Below are 17,451 nucleotides of genomic sequence, written 5' to 3' on the forward strand. Positions count from 1 at the left end.
TTAAATTGCAAAGATCAGAAAATACCACAGAGCTTGATTTTAAATTCTGTTCCTTTAGACATGAACCAACCTTACTTACCAAACCATTAAACGACCGTCACCTCTACAAATCAAACACGAAATGTTTCTCACTTACTAATCAAAACAAGCAATGAAGTCGTAAAATATCGTGTAAATGACTTAAGCTTTACAATGAACCAAAACCTGAACATGCGTGTAATAATTATTCTGTTTAATTATTTGTCTTTTGTTGGGAAACTTATTGTGTGTGTTTTAAGTTTAAGTAATTAATTAGTGAACATTATTGCACGTTAACAGTTTTCAGCAAGAAAGAAAACCCAGCAGGCACTCGACGTTGTTTCAACGTTGAAACAACGTTGAAATATGGTCGTGACGTTGTTCAACCAATATTCAACTATGGACGACCATACGGATATATAGCCAATGTATATACAACGTTGATTCAACGTTGTTTATGGTCGAAGTTTTACATTTAGTTTAATCATTATATAAACTTTAATACCACTAATTTTGTGTTATTATTCCTTTATTGAATTAGTCTGTAAGTGATTTTTGTCAGGAAAATTTGCGTTACAATCTTTTTCCGTAAATTCAAAATTAGCGCTGAAACAAATAAAGTTGGAAATAATTTTTCATTTTCTATTAACGCTTTAAATATTAGTTATTATGTTTTGTTGTTTGTTCTTTTATTTTTTAGTTCTTTATGAATAATATTGATTAATAAATTGATATTAGTCAAAACCCCGTTCATAAAATAACGCTGGTCAAGGGAAGTAATTGTTGCGATCTCTGATTTTGTTTGTGTCTATGATTATCGTTTGTGCAAATGGTGGCGCTGTTGGGAAAATTTGAAAACAACACGATTGGCAATTTATTTGGATTTCGGAGGTATTACCGTGATGTTTTACTTTAGTTTACTGATTATTTTCTAAAATATTATTATTTATTCTTAAAATTCTACTTTAATTTACTTTATGAAATAAATGAGAGATGAAAACACATGATTGAGTTGATTTGACACGTTTTCGCGACCTAATTGAAAGATTTGGGATCGGTAGGCCTTGTAAGCATGAAGTTATTGATGTCCTTGGCAATTTATGATTTTACAAATCTTGTCTTTCTTAAAATTATTTTTCATATTATTTAACGATTGTCTGTACTATATCCTAATTAGAATTTAATCAATTATAAAATTGAAACCTATAACCTATAAAGTAGTTTAGCCCACATAATTTACGTCCCAAGACGATTCGTCAATATATATAACTATGTTTATATTTTAGTAATAGTATAATACAGTGTTAATGAGCTTGAAAAAAAAACGTTATTATTAAGTTAAATAACAAATTTGAGTGTTAAACTTTAAAGTTTAATAGTCGTAAATTTATGGGGAATAATAAATCTATTTCTATTTTATTATATATTATTTTATATTCTAGATCCTTGCCCTGGTTGAAATTTAGAGTATTGCAGCTGTAGCCTGTATACCATACATTCAACATGAAAAGGACTGTCAGGTTTGTTACATTGAAATTTATTCTTATTAATTTATATATTTGAATTTCTTTACTATACAAAGTATACATTTTTCAACTACTGGATATTTATCTTGTCTTAAAATATATAATTTTCGGAATATTCATGTAACATTATTTATATAAAATTAACATTTTTATTGATTTCAGGATGCTGCATAAAATGGTCTTAGCTAGAGCCTATAGAATGTTAATTTCTTGGGAATATGCTGCAAGGAACTGACCGGGAGCAGTTTTTCTTACCGATCATAGGTGAGACTTTTTAAAAAGATTTTGTTGTCTTATATACAGTATTTGCTGTCAATATGAAACTTAGATATGTTTCAATTTCTGTGCTGTTTTATGATGTAAATCTTAGAGAAAAGCATTTTAAGATAAAAACAAATCACTAAGTTGAATAATTATATGTATAATTTGAGATTGACCAAGTCACTTTTAACTACAAACTTCTTATTTTTATTTGCAGAAGCAGTAAGAGACAGCCAAAGAAGTACTCAAACACTTGACATACCCAGAAAGATCTAGAAGAAAAGATTGGAACAGATTGTAGTTTAATTGTTAAAACTATTGAAGTGAATTTAAGCTGCACTTGAACTGTATTTTTGAAATAAAATATCTGAAGTATTTAATATTGTCTTGATATTTTGTTAAACTTGGTTACTTTGCTTTTTATCCAAAAATTAAAGTATGGTGGGTTTTCAACGTTGAAATGACATTCAAACTTCAACGTTGAAGCTGCAACGTTGTATCAACGTTAAATTTCAACGTTGTTTCAAGTTTCAAATCCGAATATAAATCCAACCTTATTTCAACGTTGAAATCTGACCATAATTCAACGTTGAAACAACGTTGATGTGCCTGCTGGGAAACAGTTAAGAACGCTTTCATCTGATATTGATTATTACTGGCAATTAGTTCGCAATCGTCTCGTTTACTATGATCTTTTATTTCGGGGGTAGTAATAATCCAATAGATGCTATCATTCTACAAAGAATAATTTAAGGTTTTGAGGTTATATAATAAGAATAAGTAATAATGAGCAGAACAAAACCTACATTTAATTACCACCTGTCATCAATATACTCATATGTACAGGCCGTGACAGGAATCAAAATTGAGAAACATAACATACTGTTGGTCTCTGTAGTTGTTCAACAAATCCATTTGACGAAGGTGATGTTGCGGAATATAAAATTCTATGTTCAACAAAAACTACAAGAGAATGTATAAAATCTACAGTAACTGCAGATAATTTCATTATCATGTTAAATACCAAAAAAAAAAAAAAAAAAAAAAAAAAAACCTGTTAGCACACATTGTGTACAGTAACTTAATGAATTCAAATATTTGTACTCCTACAAAATACAATACCACAATACATTAAACTGAAGAAAGATAAATCTAAAAATAGATAACTGCCAATCAAGTCTGAAAGAGTATTTTAAGTGTTTGTCATTAACAAATACTTATTAGTAATATATAACATTATACCGTTGATATTTTTTTCTTGATGGTACTCTAAAAATATTTGCGAACAAAATTACCATAAATCAATAGAGTAGAGAGAACAAATTAACACATTTTTTCATTTTATAATTTACCGGGTACATATTTTTTCAGTTAGACATAAAAATATAAATATCAGCAGAGGATAGTTGTATATTGTGTACACGCTCCCAGTCTAACATGCATACATTTAAGGAATAAGTAATGTTTTTTGGTGCCGTTATATGTCGCAACGTCGCTAAATGTCACGATTGGCGCTAATTGTCGCAAAATCTTCTACCTTTAAATGTCGCAATTGCAACGTTAAATGTCGCACGATTTCCCCTTACCGTTAAATATACTTGGTTCAAATTTGATATTTGAAAATATTAATCATTGCTACACAGTCTTTTGTAAAAAAAAATAAAAAAATGTTTTGACTTAAGACAAAAAGAGATATGTTATTCTTTAAATCCTTCACGCTGGACACACTTTCGATATATTGTGTTATTAAAAAAGGCAGTTTTTTTAAAAAAGGACCCGCCGTAATAATGAACAGAGATTCAAATACATAGTTTGTACGTCCTTGTATTTCAATAAGAAATATCCAGTAAGAATTTTATAGATCTTAATAAATTTCTGCAATAAAAATGTTTTACTCAAAGATGAGCATAGCATTTTAAGGAACACATACAGTCACACACGTACACATACACTACACATACAAGTACGTATGAACTCACACAAATCAATAAAAGATACACAAACAACAAAAGTTAAAACAGACAGACAAACAAATCGACACAAGAATGCATGAACTGAAACAAAATATTGAAAGAATAAAAACTGATAATCAAATTAAAGAATCATGTAAAAATAATACAAAAGATAACGTATAACATAGATTTAGAGCAAACTTACACGCAGTTTGAAAAACAAAAACGTTTTTTAAAAAATACTTCCATTAAAAGAAATAAATAGTATTGTATGGATCATGGTCTAATTTGAGCAAATTCATAAAAAGATATTAATCGAACGTGTGTTTTGGTGTTTACAATGTAACTTCTTTTCAACATTAAAATGTTAGGTTCCACCGAGATTTGAACTCGGATCGCAGGATTCAGAGTCCTAAGTGCTAACCATTACACCACGGAACCATGTGATTCCCTAAACCATCTGAAGTATATAAGAATGTGAAGTATATACTTGGTATTGATATTATAACAAACAGAGTATATCAAATGGGATTCATCAAAATCAAGATAAGAAATTCAGATTTATCTAACAAGTAATATGTCCGTTTAAAAATCACATTGTAAAGCTTAATTTTAGCAAAAATGCTCACCAGAGATATAAATTGAACGTGTATTGGTTTAACGCCCACAATGAAACTTTTCTTCAAAAATTAAAAGTAAGGTTCCACCGAGATTTGAACTCGGATCGCAGGATTCAAAGTCCTGAGTGCTAACCATTACACCATGGAACCATGTGATTTAGTGTACTGTTTTTAAACGTCACTTCTGCCATTATGATGACAGAGAAAGCATGCTAAAGATTAACATGTCAATTCCATACTGATTATACGGTCAATGCACAGAATATATTAATATTCGATAAATGTTTGGTAAATTCCGTGAGATTTAACCCTTTCCCACATGGGCATATTGTGAGAAATGGCCATTTTCAGTGAAAAGCCTCCTGTTACATGTTCAAACTGCTATGAAACTATGAAAAATGCTTCAATACTGATCAAACTTGGCACAAATGTTGACTGGACCATTGCCTTTGTAAGGACATGCTCAGTCTTAAATTTTCTGTTCCCATGGCAACGAGGGGACATCTCAAAATTACCAAAAATCACTATTTTGCCTCGATTTTTACATCAAAATTTATTTCAAAGTGCTGCAACTTCTCAAGGGATTGAGATAGAGTCAAAGGCTTTTCAGCGTTGGTTACACGTTACCTTATGATCGACCTGGGGTCATTTTCAGCCTCTCACAAGTCCAAAATTTTCTTGGCGATGAGGGGGACTCCGCCCCCCTTCAAACCCCCCGAAAAAGTATTTTAAGAGTCTTTGATAAATTTATCATTTGTTACAGTATTCCTCCTTGTTTACAACACGTTTTCTATTTCACGATATTTTATTTTCCAATTTGATCTATCCACCAGACGTCTTTATTCTTTCTTCCATACATGATTCCTAATAAATTGCTATTCCGAAACACTTTATGGACGTATGCATAAATGTCGGCAACGAGCTGGTTAACTTCAGTGTAATGATTGTAATTAATGTCAATGAAGTGATATACCGATATGTATTGTCAATACCAAGCCGCGAAATGCTGTATTGTCTATATTTACACCACGGTTTGTAATTGATTGGATTTAGCAAATTTTTAACGACTTATATGCGTAGTAATACAATTGACAGCATCTACCAAAGACATACGAAAGATGTACTCTGTAACTGTGCTTTTATTATTCAGGCCTGATTTTGTAAGACCTTCAATAACTATGTCTTTATCATGTCCATTGCTCCAATACAAGGTGGTTATACACGTTTTTATTTGTGTCAATGCTATAATCTTTGATTGCTATTTGTCACTAGCTTTAAATGATATTGTATCGTTAACAAGTAAAAATATAAGATTGATGGACAGTGATGTTAGTCCAGGTCTGCACTTAGAGGCCAAATAATTGGTTCAAGAAACCTGAACGTATACATGCTAAAATAAAATGCACAGCATTAACATAAATACATAGGTAACGCCACATCATCATCACAATTTTGTCCCTCATCACAATCTTGTCCACTCCAAGCACAATAGAAAAAAAACTAAGATACCAAAACCGGCATTTTCTGAAGGCAGCATTTGAAAAAGGAAAGATAGCAAAATATTAGAATAGTCATCATCACAATTTTCTCAATCCCAAGCACGATAAAAAAAACCTACACTTACAGCTGTTGGAGACATTACTGAAGCAGGGAAGGCTGGCAAAATATATATGTCCATAGAGTGTTTTGGAAAAAACAATTTATTAAGAGTCACATTTGGAATAAAGAAATAAAGGCGTCGGGTGGAAAAAAGCTACAACAACAATAAAAGATCATGGTTAATGAGACGTTTGAAAATCAATGCAAATTAATGTTTAACTGATGGAGAGTATAAACAGGAAATAATGGCAACCGATTAACTATTCAAAAAGAAACCTAAAGAACAACTTTTTCCAATTAAAGACTAATAAAAGTTGAGTAACAATGTATTGCAATAAAATAATTGAATGTGTTGAATTTGACGACGTTTGAAGTAAATATCATGAAGTCACGCGAGATCTCGTTTTAGATTTGCTGGAGCTATTGCCGGTTCATAAATAGTGACCGGGATGTCTAGACCCGTATAGAAATTCAATATTGGAAAGAAGTAAGTACCATTGTCAGATGTTATTGTCTTAAATCATTTGTTAAGGAATCTTAACCCTTATCTTTATTTCTCCAAAGATAGTGATGTTTTATATGCTCTTATATCAATCTAAAATATACTTACTTATATATGGTATAATAAACGCTGACCTACATTAACTTCATCTTGTAATCTGCGTGTTAGACTGCTATACTAATGAAAAAGGCATCAGTATTGACGCCTTAATCTATTAGAACCAGTCTCGCCTAATTTTGAAAAGTAAAGGGCCAAAGAAAGACATAATATTTACCTGTTATTATAATTTGTATTTCACCTTATTGATATAGGTCATGATGTTACCTTTGTTGACTGACACTTGCACAAGAAGCCCACAACAATTTACAAAATAAAGAAACAGTTTTTATCGGTCATTATTTAAAATGATAAATGTTTAACCGATAAGTATTACTTCACTACACAAACATTAAGGATTACACATCAACAAGTTAATTTTCTTTGTTTTATTTAGTAGTATGTTCTAATCTGAGTATATACATGTTTATACGAGGGTTCTAGAAACTCGCAGAATTATGACAAGGCATATATATTTCAACAGGAATTGATTCTTGAAATTTGGCCATTTGTCAAAAACGTTTTTTATCATAATTTGTTCTTCTGTGGAATAGAATAAACTGTGAAATTCGATATTTAAAAAGTAATGACAAATAAGTTATCCCCATTTTCTTGTCTTTATTTCGTTTGAAGCCCGAGCTCCTATGTAAGTTATACTGGCGTCTTTACCAACTCATTTTTCAACCTACAAGTTACGTCTTCATACTTCTATGTTGTCTGTTGTTTTCCATCAAAGTAATTAAACTTATTTTTTAAAGATATTTCTCGAAACAAATATTTGCAACAACTTTTGCAACATTATTCGCCGGCCCACAAATCCTGGAACTCACCGGTACTGGTTTCACATGGGACATTATTGTCTTCATCTAACATTGATTGGCCGCTCTTCGCGTATTTGTTCTGCATGGTTATCTTATTTCTGTTGTTGTTTTTTATGAACTGCAGAACGTCGTTTACATTTTAACCTTCTAATGAAGTACAAATATACAAATGTATTGTGTAAATAAAATGGTAACGATCATTTTAATTAAGGACTTGAGGTATCAGTGATTTTATACAAACTGCTTTCTTGCATCTTCATTGTAAATCAAGTTATAAATATATTTAATGTTTTATTTAAGTTTCGTCATTGTACAATTCATAACATAGAGAAATAAAATTTATACATAGGCATGTACATTGCACATAGACATTCAAAGAGACTACTCTGTATTATCTACGTGTTTTAAAGCATTTCACCAATCAGTTAAGCGGTTTAACATTTACTGCAAATTAGTTTCATTTTCAGCAATAATAACAACATCGAAACAGACATCAGAAAAATATATAGCTAATAGATAAAGATAAGGCTTCGGAAGTTTATTTTCTACACCGTACAATTAACAATTTGAAATAAACACGACACTATAACATCTATATGTAAAACATTATACGTTTCTATATAAATCAATCGTAAATGTGAACATTTAGCGACATACCTATTAAAAATTCAAGTACATGTATTTGCATTTCTAAAAATAACACACTTACATCTTGTAATGAAAAGGAATTAAAATTTAAATAAAGTTGAATATCCCCAGCTTTAAATGTTCGCATAGTGTACATAAGTAGTTTAAATTATACAATAATGTCGGACAAAACTAATGTAAATAGATTGTTACTGGAAAAGCACGTATTTCTCGACGACAGCCTACCAAAAGTAAACATGACTAAATAACCGTCATCAATTGAAATTTAAAGAAAATGTATTCTTTTTCTCATACCAAAAATTAATTTCAAGATATTTATCCTATATTGTTGCAGATCTGTAAATGACATATTTAAAGAAAATGTTAGGTTCCACCGAGATTTGAACTCGGATCGCAGGATTCAGAGTCCTGAGTGCTAACCATTACACCATGGAACCGAGTTGCTAATACATGGAAAATGACTAGATACATTACTAATTATTTTTATGACAACTTATGAAATATGTTTTCTGATTTTTTTCAAAACATTATCTGCCAAATACCAAAAAAAAAAAATATATTGCTATTTATTATATATTTTTTGTCATTGCAGTGAAACGTATTTTCTTTATTTGCTGCACTTTTTTCTTCTAAAGCCAGCCAATGGGTAAGTCTTTCAAATTTTATTGTCAAGAAAGAGAAAAAGTGTATATAACAAACAAAAAAAAAACATCAAGTTTTTATCTTAAAACGGGATTTATTATACTTTCTGTGGTATGAAAATTATTACAATTACACTCGTTGCTACCGTCTTTCATAAAATATTTAAAGTCAAAGTCCAGAGTGCTAACGATTAAATACACCATAGAACCTTTATGGTGCTTTTTAATCATACTGAACCTTATTTGATAAAGAGAGGAATCGTTTGATTTGTAGATATTTAACATAATGTGGTTGACATTGCACTTACTTTAATTTATAGCTTAATAGTCGTTTTCTATAAAGTCTTTTGAAGAAATTATCAATAAACACATTTATATTGCATGTAGTTGGTCATATATATTGTGATAATAATAACAATGACTTGATGGTTCTGTGTGGAAACTCACACTGATCACTTATACAAATATTCCTATGCTTTACTTTAATTCACACCTTCCGTGTTAAAGAACTTTAATGGAAATGCTCATCTTTCAATAAGGACAAAACCGTTCCTATTTTTTTTTAAATTGTGTTTCTTTAGACATGGACCAACCTTACGTACCAAACCATAAAACGACCGTCACCTCTACAAATCAAACACGAAATGTTTCTCACTAACTAATCAAAACAAGCAAAGAAGTCGTAAAATATCGTGCTTTACAATGAACCAACCTGAACATGCATGTAATAATTATAATGTTTAATTATTTGTCTTTTGTTCGGGGAACTGATTGTGTGTGTTTTGCGTTTAAATAATTAATTAGTGAACATTATTGCACGTTTACAGTTTTCAGCAAGAAAAAAAAAACAGTTAAGAACGCTTTCATCTGATATTGATTATTACTGGCAATTAGTTCACAATCATCTCGTTAACTTTGATCTTTTATTTCGGGGGTAGTAATAATCCAATAGATGCTATCATTCTACAAAGAACACTTTCATCTTTTGGGTTTATAGAATAAGAATACGTAATAATGAGCAGAACAATAACTAGTTTAAAGTCCCACCTGCCATTAATATACTTATATACTTATTTTTATCACAAAGCCAGAAGTGTTATTTAAAAGCTTTAATAGGAATCAAAATGGAGAAAAACAACATTGGGTAATCATTCATTCTATGTAGTTGTTCAACACAATCATTTGACGAAGGTGATGCTGCGGAAAATAAAATTCCATGTTAAACTAAAATGGCCTGAACATGTTTAAAATCAACAGTGATTATAGAAAATAACATGATCTAATTAAATACAAAAAAGAGACGAAGAAATAAATATATAAAAATACCTGATGACACACATTGTGTATAGTAGCTTTAGGAATTCAAATATTTGTATTCTTACAAAACACAATACCTCAATACATTAAACAGAAGAAGATACATCTTAAAATAGGAAACTGCCTATCAAGTCTATAAGAGTATTATAAGTGTTTGCCATAAACAAATAATTCTATGTATTATATAAGATTATACCATTGACATTTTTTCTTGATGGTACTCTAAAGAATTTCAGCGAACAAAACTACCATAAAAACCCCAATAAAATAGAGAGAACATAGTTTAACACATTTTTTATTCATTTCATTTTATCATTTACATAATATTTCAGTTAAGTTAATAAATAGACATAAAGTAATGAAGGTCAGCCGACACGAGCCAAATTCCTGAAATGATATTAATCGAGCGAGTGTTTTGATGTTCATAATTTAACTTCTTTTCAACATTAAAATGTAAGGTTCCACCGAGATTTGAACCCGGATCGCAGGATTCAAAGTACTGATTGCTTACCATTACATCATGGATCCACGTGTTTTCCTCGACAATGTGAAGAATATAATAATGTGAAGTATATAAGTAACTCTTTGGTATAGATATGAAGCGTTGAAGAGATTGACATCGAGTGCATCAATTAGGATTCACTCAAATTAGGATAAGAAGTATACGACTATTTAAAATTTAAAAATTCATTCATATGCTATAGCTTAATTTTAGCAAATTAACTCACCAGATATTTTGTAAACTGGATGGGCGTTATTGTTTTGATGTTCATAATGTAACTTCTTTTCAACACTTAAATGTAAGGTTCCACCGAAAGTTGAACTCGGATCGCAGGATTCAGAGTCCTGAGTGCTAACCATTTCACCATGGAACCATCTGATTTCCTCAACAATGTGAAGTATATAAGAATGTAAAGTATGTAAGTATTTCTATGGTATAGTTATGAAGCGTTTAACGAATAGACAGAGTGCATCGATTAGGAATCACTCAAATCAAGATGAGAATAACAGTTATATCTAACTATAAGTAATACGTCCATTTACAAACGACTTATACTGTATAGCTTAATTTTATCAAAATAACCCACCATATATATAAATTGAGTAATTCGCGATTAATGACTGATCTCTAGTGATTTCGTATCATTTTCCTAGAAAATCAAAACAAGGATGGTGCCTTAAAACTCCGTGATAAATGAGCATTCAATTCTTTTAACACATCGACTTAAATCCGACTTTAAATGACAAAGTATTTTAAGGGTCTTTGATAAATATATGATTTGTTACAGTATTCCTTCTTGTTTACAGTTTTCATTAGTAAAACATGAATGAACGTTTACAACTGGCATTGCTTTTCATTGACAATATGTTTTCGATCGTCTCGTTACCGTGATCTTTTATTTTCCAATTCGATCTATCCACCAGACGTCTTTATTTCTTTCTTCCATATATGATTCCTAATAAATTGTTATCCCGAAACACATTATGGACGTATGTATAAATGTCGGCAACGAGCTGGTTAACTTCAGTGAAATGATTGTAATTAAAGTCTATAAAGTGATATACCGATATGTATAGTATTACCAAGCCGCGAAATGCTGCATTGTCTATATTTACACCATGGCTTGTAATTGATTGAATTCAGCCAATCTTTAACGACTTATATACATACTTTTAGATCTAAAGTAATACAATTGACAGCATCTTCCAAAGGCTTATGATAGATGTAGTATGTAACTGTGCTTTGATAATTGAAGCCTGTTTTTTAAAAGACCTTCAATAACTATGTCTTTATCATGTCCATTGCTTCAATTCAAGGTGGTTATACACGTTTTAATTTGTGTAAATGCCATAATCTTTGACTGCTATTTGTCACTAGCTTTAAATGATATTGTATCGTTAACAAGTAAAATATAAGATTGATGGACAGTGATGTTAGTCCAGATCTGCACTTAGAGGCCAAATAATTGGTTCAAGAAACCTGAACGTATACATGCTAAAATAAAATGCACAGCATTAGCATAAATACATAGGTAACGCCACATCATCATCACAATCTTGTCCACTTAAAGCACAATAGAAAAAAAACTAAGATACACAAACCGGCAACTCCTAAAGGCAGCATTGGAAAAAGGAAAGATAGCAAAATATTTCAATAGTCATCATCACAATTTTCTCAATCCCAAGCACGATAAAAAAACCTACACTTACAGCTGTTGGAGACATTACTGAAGCAGGGAAGGCTGGCAAAATATTTCATCTATATCAGGCATAGCAAACAACAATTATTCAGCATAAGGCTTATTAAAACCAAACGTTTGAAGAAGATGACGATGCAATGATTTTCAATTATCTGTCTAAGAGAGTTAATTATTCATCAAATAAACACAACAATATAGCTGGGAGATAAAGAAATGAGAATGTGTGTTAAAATGAAATCAAATTTATCTTATTCATGGTCACTGCAGTGTCTACATAAATTCAAATATTTACGAACGTGTGTGCAATTGAACATGAATAGTGCATTAAAACTATAAGTATTTAAGCAATAAATGACTTGGTATCTCAGTTTGTCAATCTGGAGAGATTTTAACTTTTGTTACAATGAGAATATGTTTGAAATGTAAAATAAAACAATACAGTAATATAATAGCTAATGGCATTGTTACCCCATGTGATAAAAGTTAGATTTACCAAATATTTATCTAAATGTGTCAATAAGAAATAGAAACACCCAAAGGAATTTCAACGCATTCATCTAGGCTAGAATGGTATGTATGTATACCTGCTAGTTCGCGGACAAAATATTTCTTATCAATCTTTAAGTAAAGTGCCGCTAAAGAACATCAAGTAATATTTTTAAATAAAAAGTAGCCATTGTGTACAAATAATATTGTGACGGTCCTATCAACTACAGACGACCAATCAACGCAAATGAAATATCAGCAGATTTGTAAGACATTATATTGGATGGATTATATTGCAAAGTCTTAATGTTAACTTTGTAATAGTGTAGCAGAAGAGATGCAAAAAAAGAAAAAAAAAAGAAATACATGGACATATTTTAAAAAAAACGATAGTAGGTTTTCTATTGTTATAACTAACAATGTTGTTGTTTGTTTCTTTGTTTGTTTGTTTTATTTTCAATGTTCTTGGACCTTTTACTATATTTATCATAACCAATCTTAATGCGTTGTGTAAAGCATGTTCTGTTTGAATTTGTTTCAACTTGATCTATTCATTTTTAGGAGTCAAGACTTATCCAGTACCATTTATAAAGTGAAAATAAACCTGCAAATCATAAACGAGATCTCACGTGAGTTCGTGACGTTTATTTCCAAATCAAAACAACGACGTCGTAAAATTCCGCGATGTATGAGTAATTTATTACTTTTAAGTAATTGTCTTTAATTGGAAAATTGACTCTTAACGTACACGTATTTGTTTAAATAATTAGTTAGTTAGTATTCCTCTCTGTTTACACCTTCCATAAGTAAAGCATCAATGAACGCTTTCATCTTGCATTGTTTTTATCAGCGATACGTTTTCAATCGTCGCATTAACCATGATCTTTTATTTTCGGTTTCGATTTTTTTCCGCCTTTCTTCACCAAAATGACTCTTAATAAGTAGTTTTCAAGTTTCACTCTAAATAAGTATAAATACATATCGATAATGGATTCATTTACTTGGACAATGACTGCAATTAACGTTTAGGAGTTGACATATTTATTGTCCATACCCCACCCAACAATGGCATATATGTCAAGGACGTATTGTCTTGTTTAGGCATTATTTAGAGCTGTATTAGTTTTTATCTTATACCGAGCCATAATATGTTGTAGTATGACTCTTCAAATTGGTATGTACTTCTCACGTGAAAGCGAAATCTGTTGTGGTAGGCTGTTTCACATGCTGGACTGGCTTTCTCTGATAACTTTGTGTAATCACTTTGATATGAATATTGAAACTTCAAATATAATTTTGTGAATAGGTAAATATAATCAATAAATAGAGAATGCATGGTGACAATGATAACTTGTTATTTAAGTTTCATAAACTGTTTTATGTTTTGTTATGTATCTAGCATGAGATTTTTTCCGTTTCTAATTATCCTAATTACCTTAAGGTATTTCTATCCTTTTTTCCCGTGTACGTGAAATACAGAATAAAAAATATGTTAAAAGAAAAAAGCCCTCTTTTAATTATTAGTTTGAGACATTTGAATTTGTTGCAACTGAGGTAAGGTTGCTCCAAATGTGTTTTTTGTTTGTTTTGTTTCCTTTTTTCTATGGCAGCTGTTTTTTATATTTATATATATTGCTATATCATAATTTTCAAATAACCTTAATCAGGTTTTCATATGGATTGCTTAATCTCAAGTACAACTAACCTTCAATTTCTTACTTTTCAAACTCTTAGTCTATATAAATTTTATTGTATACGTTTTGTATAGGGTTGGCATGAAGATGAACAAAGATTCAAAATCACATTGCTTGCAATGATATTCAATCATATCTGCTACTGCGCTGATGCCCTTAAAGCACATGAGCCGCAGCAGCACCCCGGATAAATCGGGATAAATGGCAATAAGTAATATGTTATTAAAAATAATTTTGTTGACATATGGAACTTTAATGTAGTTATTGTTTTGCACGTCGTTAATTATTCATGTTCTATAAACTCAAAGCGTGAAAGTGTTCGACATATGTTGGATTATTACTACCCCTAAATAAAATATCATAGTTAAGAGACGATTGTGTAATAATTGCCAATAATGATCAATATCAGATGAAAGTGTTCATTAATGTTTTTTCTAATGAAAACGTACCATAATAACAGCGTTTTCATTATTGAAACACAAGACTTACACAATCAGTTCCCCGACAAAAGACAAGTATTTACAGAGAATGATTGTTAAACGCATGTTCATGGTTTGGTTCACTGTGACGTTCAGTCATTTATTGTTTGTGTTGATAAGTGAGTTACAGTTTAAATGTGGAAGATCATTTCGTGTTTGATTTGTTGAAGTGATGATCGTTTTATGCTTTGTCAATTTAGGTTGGTTAAGTAACATCATCTATAAGAAAACAAATATTTAATATCAGAGGGAAGGGGATGACCATCAAAACATACATTGGAAGACCGGTCGATGACTTGTTGATGAACATATTTGCCATTGCAAATAAGAAACACTGTAACAAAACTTATACATATATAAACTTTTACGTAATCCTACTCTATGTGGGGTACTTATTAAATATAATATTTACGTTTGCGTGTTCAATATCATTGAATAAATGACTCTGTCAGAAAGTGAAGTCATGCCGTAAAAAATCAAAAGAAAATAATTTCAGTTATTCATCTATATATTTTCCGTTCCTTATTTAGTGTGTTTAAATAGTGTTTAACGACTTCTTGTTCAACGTCTGGCAATATAAAGGTTTCTCTCTTTTTCAAATAATGTTCATTATGATATAAATGTACTCACATAATGATTCTATTGCGCAATAGTTTAATAGTTAGCACTTTTGAATTTGAAATATAAATATCTACAAATTAAAGGATTTTTTTTTATTTTTCAAATTAGGTTTAGTATAATGTAAAAGCATCATAACGGTTCAATGGTATATTGATTAGCACTCAGGACTCCTTCGATCCGAGTTCAAATCTCATTGGAACCTGAAAACATTTTTAAATATGCCATTTACAGATCTGCAACAATACAGAATAAATATCTTAAAATTCCTTTTGGAACCTGACATAGAATACTTGCACCTGGAATTATACTTTTTCCAGTATTTTCCAGTATAACCAGTTGTATACATGTATAAATCGTGAGAATATACAAATATTGTTTAATTACTTTTATCTGTTTAAAATTCCAATAGCCATTTAAACTTTGATAAACCGTACATACGTGCTCCTATCAATAATCTGTAAGCATTTATTGTACACTATTAGACTACGTGTGTACACTAAACGTGCATTTAAATCTATGGCTTCATTTCAGTGTTGTTATATTTTTTCTGGTCCTTTTGTGTCATTGGTTGAAGCACCTTTTAGTGTTGAAAATTGAGTACCACTTCCGCCGGTACTAGGGATGTTGCGTGAGGGATGTTGCACTTTTTCATGATCCCTCATGAACAGACTCAATCAAACGGAGTCTGCAATTATCGTGTAAAATTGAGAAAGTAAGAACCCCTAAAGAAAGTCCAGAAAAACAAAATTAAAAATATTGCAGGCTCGGTTTGATTGAGGGTACTCCAAACTACCTTTCACGCCCCCAATCACTGGCATAAGCAGAATTCAACCTTTAAACATGATATGATGAAATTTTGAATTTAGAAACATCTGCAGATAATTTGATAATTTTAATACTTCCGAGGGATCACTTTTATCAAAAATCATGTTGATATTAGGTTTCTACTACAATTAGGACCAGATGTATACATTGAGGAATCATCAGCAAAAAGGTCCACATTGTCTAAATATGTTGCTAATGCGATGTCATTGTCATATATATTTAATCATTTCTTTAAAATAATTGAAAAAAGGATATTTTAGCCGTGAACAAATATAAGAATAATTAAATTATGTTTAACTACGAATGATTTCTCTCTTTTATCAAACAAAGCTTCAATGTGACATAAAATCATTATAGTGGTTCTATGGTGTAACTGTTAGCACTCTTCACTTTGAACCCAGCGACCCGCATGCAAACTTGAAGGAACATAGTATATGTATTTTAATACATATTAATGTTGATATTTTATGTTGAGTTTGTTATGAGTGATATGTCACTGCAAATACAAGTTTGTTAAACACCAGGATACAAAACAACATGTTACAAGTTATTATATGATATCTTTATTTAATATGTACATATTCATTGTAATGACTCGCAAGACGGTTCCATGGTGTAATGGTTAGCACTCAGGACTCTGAATCCTGCGATCCGAGTTCAAATCTCGGTGGAACCTGAATTTTTTTTGTTGGTTCAGTTCTGTTGTTGTTGTTTACAAGGCGTATCCCATTCAATATTAAGTTTTACATTTTGGATCTATTTTTGTTGTTTTAATTTACATTTTTATCATATTTTACCCTATTCATCATTATTTTGGTTCGAGATTTTATTCTCTCTTCAATGTAGTGTACCACTGAAACTAGATATCAAATATTATAATATCATATTTAAATGCTTGACTTCCATATTTATGAATAAATTAAAATATAGAATTGATAAGTATTTAAGGAAGGAATTTCTTTGTGTCTACATTTGTTAATTTGAAGTTAAATGTAGGCGATAACAAACTGCATACAAAGGCATATATTTAGAATGTAGCCGAAAACGATACACTCTAATCTTGTGTCAATGGAACCCCCGGCGAGAAAGGTCAATACAACAGTCAATATAACCGAACTTAATTGCATTATATCAATAAGAAATT

General features: G+C 30.6%; 1 long non-coding RNA gene and 4 other non-coding genes across 5 annotated transcripts; 2 read left to right on the top strand and 3 right to left on the bottom strand.

Moving 5' to 3' along the window:
* Positions 1–736: 736 nt before the first annotated feature.
* On the top strand, positions 737–2,289 carry LOC132738103 (uncharacterized). The gene is made up of 4 exons (XR_009626819.1): positions 737–909; positions 1,461–1,538; positions 1,707–1,808; positions 2,023–2,289. It is a non-coding gene; the product is annotated as an uncharacterized LOC132738103 (long non-coding RNA).
* Positions 2,290–4,126: 1,837 nt separating this feature from the next.
* On the bottom strand, positions 4,127–4,198 carry Trnaq-cug (transfer RNA glutamine (anticodon CUG)). The gene has a single exon. It is a non-coding gene; the product is annotated as a tRNA-Gln (tRNA).
* A 257-nt stretch (positions 4,199–4,455) lies between these two features.
* On the bottom strand, positions 4,456–4,527 carry Trnaq-uug (transfer RNA glutamine (anticodon UUG)). The gene has a single exon. It is a non-coding gene; the product is annotated as a tRNA-Gln (tRNA).
* Positions 4,528–8,408: 3,881 nt separating this feature from the next.
* Positions 8,409–8,480, bottom strand: Trnaq-cug (transfer RNA glutamine (anticodon CUG)). The gene has a single exon. It is a non-coding gene; the product is annotated as a tRNA-Gln (tRNA).
* An 8,431-nt stretch (positions 8,481–16,911) lies between these two features.
* Trnaq-cug (transfer RNA glutamine (anticodon CUG)) lies at positions 16,912–16,983 on the top strand. The gene has a single exon. It is a non-coding gene; the product is annotated as a tRNA-Gln (tRNA).
* The last annotated feature ends 468 nt before the right edge of the window (positions 16,984–17,451 follow it).

Source organism: Ruditapes philippinarum, unplaced genomic scaffold, assembly GCF_026571515.1.
Source record: "Ruditapes philippinarum isolate M1 unplaced genomic scaffold, ASM2657151v2 ctg6387_1_1_1_1, whole genome shotgun sequence".
NCBI classification, from domain to species: Eukaryota; Metazoa; Mollusca; class Bivalvia; order Venerida; family Veneridae; genus Ruditapes; species Ruditapes philippinarum.